Source organism: Prionailurus viverrinus, chromosome F1, assembly GCF_022837055.1.
Source record: "Prionailurus viverrinus isolate Anna chromosome F1, UM_Priviv_1.0, whole genome shotgun sequence".
NCBI lineage: Eukaryota > Metazoa > Chordata > Mammalia > Carnivora > Felidae > Prionailurus > Prionailurus viverrinus.
Genome location: NC_062577.1, coordinates 49,701,105 through 49,709,662, shown reverse-complemented (window position 1 = coordinate 49,709,662; position 8,558 = coordinate 49,701,105). Strand labels below are relative to the sequence as shown.

Here is an 8,558-nt window from a genome sequence, read left to right as displayed (position 1 = left end):
CACTTTTGTAGTTTTCCCTCCAGGGGCCTTACCAGGTTCTCACCGTGAAGATCTGAGAAATATCCCTCCGCAACAGGGATAAGGGAAAGTATCATTTTTGAGTATTCTCAGAGAATTCTCTCTCTTTAATAAAGGCATGTCCATAATGGAAATTATTTTACCAGTGTGAAGTAAGGGAAATACCCATCCCCCGCCCTCCAGGCCCCAGCCTTCCTGTGTCACCTAAGGTGGGGGAAAAAAAATGAAAGAAAAGAAAAGAAAAGAAAAGAAAAGAAAAGAAAAGAAAAGAGAAAAGAAAAAGAAAGAAAGAAAGAAAGAAAGAAAGAAAGAAAGAAAGAAAGAAAGAAAAAGAAAAAGAAAAAGGCTGAGTAGCACCTGTGAAGATCACAGTTCAGGGACATAGACATACCAGAAAATGACCCAATTTGATCTTACCACTAGAGAACATTTATCTTGCCCCACATCTTACTGCCACATCAACAGGCTTCTATATGCTACCTGGGAATTGAGGCTGAAAAGAATTGTAAGACTCAGACCCTATTCAATAAGGAGTCTCAAGGGAAATCCAAGACAACAGAGGAGACAAAAGCTGCAAAAGGAATTTTAGTTTCTGACATCTGCAGCTAGAGCAGATTTAAACACAACATAAGTCCTAGCCAAGTAAACATAAAACTAAATACCAAGAGCCTTTAGTCTTTAAACATAAAACCAAACACCAAGATTTACCACCGTTCCTAAAGTTAATATGGTTGGTTTTCAAAATTCATCATAAGAATACAGCATATCATTAGGAGGTATGCCAAGTATGTGTGTGTGTGTGTGTGTGTGTGTGTGTGTGTGTGTGTGTTATTTACACCAGTAAATTAATAAATTGCGTTGTCTTGGCTGGCTGCAGAGGGCTACTCGACAGGCTCTCCAGCCAGCACCTTCCACACTCCACTGGCTCCAAGGCCCTCAGTCTCTGCTCATCTCACTGTAGGCCATGCCAACATGAGCAGCAAAGAAGGATCAGGAGGTTCAGGAAAGGGAAACATAACAGTTCCCCACATAACCAGAGAAGAGAAGGGAAGGATGTTCATTCACCTGCACTTATGATATTGGCCTTCAAATCATTTCAGCAGAAACTTGATGCAAAACATGAGAAATAGGAGAGACTTGTGAAACTTTATGGACATATAACTGTTAAACATAGAAGGACAATTTTTCATCTCCATTGGCTTACAAGTTCTCCTGATATGGAAGAAATATTGACTGACTCGGAAATTAAATTGGATGGTATTAGACAAAAGGTGTTACAAGTAGCTCAAGAGCTCTCAGGAGAAGACATGCACCAATTCCATAGAGCCGTTACTATAGGACTGAGGGAATATGTGGGCATTATCTCTTTTCAGCACCTCATTAGAACATGATCACTTACCAATGTGGATGAAATTAAATAATTGATATTTACCACAGAATAATATGGAAAAGAAAATGAGACCCCCTCCTTTGATGCACAGGATAAGCAGTTTGGGACTTGGAAACTAAAAATCACCCCTGTTGATTACCTTCTGGAAGTGGCTCATTTAACTGGAGAGTTGATGCGGATGTGTATTAACAGATGGGGAAAGGGGGACATTGACACCCCCTTTTGAGGTGAGCCAGTTTTTACATCAGGTTTATGATGGGTTTTTATTCACTGGTAATATGGACCTTATGCAGTTTCTAAGAAGCTGTATACCTTGAGACAAAGTTTGGCCAAAGTGGATAATACTTGGTTATGCCTTTAAAGTCAGAGGTTCAGAAATTCCAGAACATATGCTGGCAGATGTCTTTTCAGTTAAAACAGAAATGATTGATCAAGATAAGGGCATTTCTTAGAATACCGTACTTCAGTTGTTATTCTCTTGAGAGATCAGTTTGTAAGACTATTGTTTAGTATTTCACTTGAGTTTATTGTGGTTTTTATGTAGAAATGTTTTCAGTTGTACTTGTTTTAAAATGTATATAAGCAGTACATAAAATTATGAAAACAAATAATTTCTTATGTCTTATAAAAGTTTGCATGCAAATGTTTGCACCTATGCCTATCTGAATTTTTGGTGGCTACACTTCGTTGTTTATCTTAGGAATGTGAACATGCTTCAGAGAGCACTTTCTGCTATACCTATTTTAATTCATATTGTGTGAATTTTGGAGTGTTAATATTTAGTGGAAGTCATTTATGATTTAACTTAGTGATTTTGTTATATATAGAAAAAAGATTTCTTACTTGTACATCTGGACTTGACTTTCCTGTTTAAATTTCTTGGTAATATTTTGCCAAGTCTCCAAAATAGGTTTATTCCACAGAACAATAATTAAAAAAATATATATCAGGTTATCAGTGTACTTAATTTTATGAGGTTTTATAGTGAGAATTCATATTGTATTCTTGCCAGTGTTCAGGCGATTTTGAATCCATTTGAAACAACCTTCCAGAAAAATCGACAGATACCCTGATTTTAGTTTTTACATTTAATTTTTATCCTTTATCACAGAAAGTCTGATAGCGAATTGGAGCTAATATTTTCAGTGGTATTTAAGTTTAATTATGCACTTGTACATACATCTGAAAAAGCTTTTAGTAATGGTTATTAGCAGTTCTTTTGTTGTCATTATATTACATTTGGCATGTTTTCTTGTAAATGCATTTATAACAAATTACATTTAAGTAATTATAATGAAGTTTGAAATTTTCCAAATACTAAGTTAATTCAAACCTTTATAGTTGTCAGATTGTGTTATTTGATAGTAAAAAAGTTGCCACAGAAAATTTATCATGTACATCTCAGCAAAAAGACAATTGTCAACAGAGTTGGGAATAGCAATGGTAGTCTCTAGTAATGTTTAGAATTGGAGTTTGCCTATGAAATTCGTTATAGATTCTTCCTTGTGATATGAAACTGACTTGAGCATAATACTTTTGGCTGACAACCAGACATTTCCTTTTGGTTTTGTGAATTTTGGGAATCTATGTACTGGATTTTATTTTTGGAAAGATTAGCTGCTCTGTTTGCAAGAACCTGATCCTTTGAAAGTGAAATTAAAAAAAAAAGTCATATAAAGGGAAATAAAATATACATATGCATAATGCATTAGGTTGGTTGGTTAAATTTGGAGGTGAGCCTTTTGGGAAATCATTAGGGTGGAGATTTCATGAATGAGATTAGTGTCCTCTAAAAGTGATTCCAGAGAGCTCCCTTGCCTCTTCTGCTAGGTGAGGATACAACAAGAATGCAGCCTTTTATGAATCAGGATATGGCCCTCACCATACACTGAGTGTATGGGCAACTTGGATTTTGACTTCCATTTTCTAGAAATTTAAGATATAAATATTTTTTAAACCATACAGTCTATAGAATTTTGTTACAGCAACCCAAATGGACTAAAACAGAAATTGGTTCTAAGAAGTGAGGTGCTTCTGTAACCAATACTTAAAAATCTGAAAGCAGCTTTGATCCTGGAGAATGAGTAGAGCCTGGAAGAGTGTTGAAGTGATGATAAAAAATGCCTATAGTGCCATGGGCATACCTTTGAAGGTGATTCTCTTACAGCTCAGAAAGAAAAGAGCTATAGATGAAGCATTAAACATGAACAATATTCATGTAATCCTGAACAGAATGTTGGTAAATATAAGAGCAGTAAGGGCCATTCTGGTGAGGTCTGATAGAACTGAGGAACATGTTAGTGGAAACAGAAGGTAAGGAAAACCTTGTTATAAAGCATCTGAAGCTTTAATTGTGTTTGTGTTCTATTGTTTTGTGGAAGGTAGAACTTGTGAGTAATGAAGTGGATAGTTATTTGAAGCTATTTTTAAGCAAAACGTTGAAGGTTCTGACTGCTTATAGTAAATAAACTATGTGAAGGGAGAAATGACTTAAAGATGGAATTAAGAAAAAAAGGAAGTAGAACTTAAAACTTAGGAAAGTTCTCAGCCTATCCATATTATAAATATGAGAACACTAAGGGCTGTGGCCAGTTGGCCATTTGAGAAGATTTGTGTGGGTCAGCCATCACACCAGAAACCAAGAGCTATTGTTCTGGACCATGGAAGGATGACTCCAAAGGCAATTCAGAGATCATCAGGTCTGTTTTACTAATCACGGGCCCAAAATGTAAGGACCTGGGAGGAAGTGTGGTTTCAAAGGAGGACCTGTGCCTTTGTGAGCCACTGTTTACACAGTGCCAGGTGCCACCTAACCTTGCAGGCTCCCTTCACACTCTGGCACCAGGCTCCTTCACTGTCCCAGGTATGGTTTTGGTAGGCTCTAGTGCAATGATAGCCTCCACTCAGGAGTGCACAGGAAGCAAATTCAGTAGCTTCCTCTAGCCACAGTCCTCACCAGCAAGCAGTGTGTAAAAGCCCAAGTGGACATGTCTACCTTTACCTGGATTTTAAAGGATGGAGCCACCAGTCAGACTGGTAGGACCCAGGTAGAGAGCCACTACAGGGCTCTCCCCCTGAGCCCAGGTAGTGACATTGCCACCCCAGGAGACTGTGAAGACTGAGCAGTAAGCCAAAGCTTATCATTCTTGACTTTTAAGGTTTATTGTTATTTTTCAGCATTAGGTTTGAGACTTACTTAGAACCTGTTACCTCTTTCTTCATTTTTTTTACTCCCTCTTGGAATGGAAATGTTTATCTTACGTATGACCCACCATTATATTTTGGAAGCTTGTAATTTGTTTGGCTTTACAAGGTTCACATCTGCGTAGCAATTTGCCTCAGGATGAATTATATACACAGTCTCACCTGTATCTGATTTTGATGAGATTTTATACTTTAGACTTTTGAGTTGATGCTGGGATGAGTTAAAACTTTTGGTGTTATTGAGATGGAATGGACTTATTTTGCATGTGACAAAGACATGAGTTTTGGGGAGCCAGGGCAGAATTATAAAGAATGTGGTCCCCTAAAATTCATATGTTGAAACCTAATCCCTAGTGTGATGATATTTGGAGGTAGGGACCTTGGGAGGTTATCAGATCATGAGGGCAGAATCCTCATAAATGGATTAGTACTCTTATAAAAGACCCCAGACAACTCCCTTGTGCCTTCTACCATGTGAAGACACCATGAGAAGAAGGCCACTTATGAACCAGAAAGCAGACCCTTCCCAGACATGAATCTGTCTGCAACTTGATCTTGGACTTGTAACCTTCAGAATTGTAAGATATAAGAGTTTTTTGTTTAAGCTACCCAGTGTTTGATATTTTTGTTCTAACAGCCCAAATGGACTGAGATAGTATTCTATCACTCATTCATCCCTTCAGTTCACCTAAAAGCAGCACAAAACATCAGTACTTCCTTCTTCCCACCAGGATCCCAAAGCATACACCTATGCTACTTTTATTTTCTATAAAGAAAATAGAACAAGTGTGCCTAGTTGGCTCAGTCGGTAGAGCATGAGACTCTTGACCTCAGGGTTTTGAGATTCCCACATTGAGCATAGAGCTCACTTTTAAAAAAATGAACAAAAACAAATCATTGCATATAAAAATTAAAAAAACAAAAGCACAAAATATGCCACTTAAAAACATAACCAAATTGACATTTAACATTTAATCAACTTAGGTCAACTTAAACCAACTTTAAATCTTCACTTTTTTCATCAGAATATTTTCTCTGTCTCTTTCTATTTCTTTCCTTCTTTCTGTTTCACTCTCTCTTTCTGACTTTGCTCCTCTCTCCTGTTCTCTTAATTCTGTATATACTAGAAAAATTTTAATAGGACAGTAAGAAACTATGTACTTAAAAAATCTACAATTGTGGTTTTATTGTCCAGGAAGTTTATACCATCTGTTATTGGTTTTAAGGGTGTATTGCTTTATTTATTTATATATTTGGACAGAAATATAGGTAAAAAAGAGATATTTTGCTGTGAAGGGATTAATGAGGAATATGTTCTATCTGAAAACAATCTGTGTCAACTACCCTGATGAAGGAATTTCACAAAATTTAATAATAAATGAATAATCTCTGGGTTATACTGAGAAATTGAGAGTTAGCAGAATTACTTTTTGAACACAAAATGTTAGAAAAAAGTTATAAATCGTATAAGTCAGCATTATTGGATCTCTGAGAAACTGTATTAAATCAAGGTTACATATATTAAACATAAAGCATATCCATAACTTATTTATTACAAACCATACATTTCTATTTGTTCACATCAGTGAAATATAGATGAGATGGTGAAATGAATTAGTTATGAATCACTTCCCATTGAATGAATGCTAATGTTAAAGTTATTGATTTTTCCATGATTTTTTCCCTTCAAATTCTGGAGAACATGTCCTTTAATTTCAGTTCAGCCTTGTTATTATATTATAGTCTTTGAATGTATATTTGCATTATTAGGTATTCCAGTCTATTAGACACTTTATAAATATACTCTGAATACCTATTCTCATCTTTAGCTCTGACGACCTACTTTTTTTCTTTTACTTTTTAAAGTAAAGCTTAACAGTTTAAAAATCAAAGATCACAGTATATGAAAACTAACACCCTCTGGCCATTAAGAAACCTTAACGAACTAAGAAGGCAAGACGAAAGGGAAGGTCATTCTAAAAATCACATGAAGTTATGATTACCTTTTCCTTTTAAAAATCTGGCAAAATATGAAAATATTCTGTATGAAGGCAATTGGAAGCTGCAAAGACAGTGAAAATTTGGGGGGTTGTAATCTTAGATTGGAGGAAAGTACAGAGTGATTACATGGGTGTTTGGGGCCACTTTTTCTTTTGAAATGATTGCTGATTCAGAAAGGGAAACCGGTGGCAGTAGGCTGAAGAGCTGAGCAAAGATTTTGCAGTTTCATGGGAGTTTGAGAGCCCACTTGAAATGAAGACTGTAAATTTCCCAAGCTATTGATTGATAATCTGAAAGATCCAGATTGGAATGAAAGGTGAAGCATAAATAGATCGCTCAATCACAAAAAGCTAAAGCCTGGTTTCACGTGATCGTAGTCTCCATGTGGGAAAAGTGATACGGGATTGCTTCTAGGCAGAGAATAGCAGCCTGCCCCAAGGAACCATAAATATTCCCTGAAGGACAATGAGAGCAAAAATCTCATATATACATATGTCTACAAGTCAGTGTAAAAACAAACAATTTTATCAGAACACAGAACTTTTTTAAAAAGAAAAATTCAAAATATAAAGTGACCAGAGATATTTTAAAGGGATTTTCAAACACGGACTTCAAATTAACTATGATAAATAAATCTAAGGATGTAAGAACAAGAAAAATATTGGCAGGCATTATAAAGATGAAGCAAATAAGAATTTTAAAAACATCAAATAAACTATGAGTGTGATAGATTTAATGGCAAATAAGAGATAATGAACTGAAAAATAGATTGAGAAATACTCAGACTGAATAATAGAGAGACAATGTGTAAAATACAGAAGAGATCATATGAGATACATAGAACAGAGTGAAAAGACTAACAAAAAATATAAATATTGTTGCACAAGAGAAGAATACAGTCAGTCATTGTAGAGATACTGATGAAGAAATTTCCAAAGTGGGTGGTAGAAATCAAGTCACATATTAAGCCAGATACACATAAAGAATGCCACACTTAAGCTCCTAAAAGAAAAACTCCCAAAAATTAATATATGAATAGGCCTAAGTCTTTCATAATGTTTTTTTTTCTTTTATATTTGCCCTGTATTTTCTTTCTTTCTTTATTGCTGCCTTTTTTGTGTGTTAATTATTTTTTAATTATATTTTTAAAAATATTCTTCAGGATGTTTTTATAAGACTTTACATATGCATTCTTGCTTTGCTATAGAATTCCATGAGCTGGGGCACCTGGGTGTCTCAGTTGGTTAAGCTTCTGACTCTCAGTTTCAGCTCAGGTCATGATCTTGTGCTTTGTGGGTTCAAATCCCACATCGGGCTCTGTGCTGATGGCGTGGATTCTCTCGCTCCCTCTCTCTCTCTCTCCCTCTCTGCCCCTCCCCAACTTGGGCACATGTACTCTCTCTCTTTCTCTCAAAATAAATACATAAAAATAAATAAGAAGAATTCTATGAGCTAACTTTATGCCATTTTTACGTATAAGATAGAAGTCTTATGAGAATTATATGTTTATGAATGCTAGTCTGTTATCTTTACTACTGTTGACCTTTATTTTACTTACCATATTGTTCATCCCATAATATAGGTGTTTTGTGGCAAATACACAATGAATTATTAGTTAATTTCTCGCTATTCTGTATGTAGGAGTTAAATAAATCCCCAATGGGGAATAATAGATATATATCCAAAGAAGAAAGGAGTCTATTTTTAAAATAGTTTAATCTGGCCAACTTGATAATAGGAAAACAAACTTCACAGAATAATTTTACTATTTTTGTTTAACCATTCAGCTATGTTTTTAAGAAATTCAAAAATGAGAAAAACAGGTTTTACATTTATAACATATTTGCTATTTCTTAGGCATTTCATTCCTTTGTGTTTATTTCTATACTGAAAATTTTTCTTTTCACTCACTATATTCATCTGTTTTCCAAGAGCCAAATAACAT

General features: G+C 35.3%; 1 pseudogene; it reads left to right on the top strand.

Moving 5' to 3' along the window:
- The first annotated feature begins 990 nt into the window (after positions 1 to 990).
- LOC125155522 (translin-associated protein X-like) lies at positions 991 to 1,860 on the top strand (annotated as a pseudogene).
- The last annotated feature ends 6,698 nt before the right edge of the window (positions 1,861 to 8,558 follow it).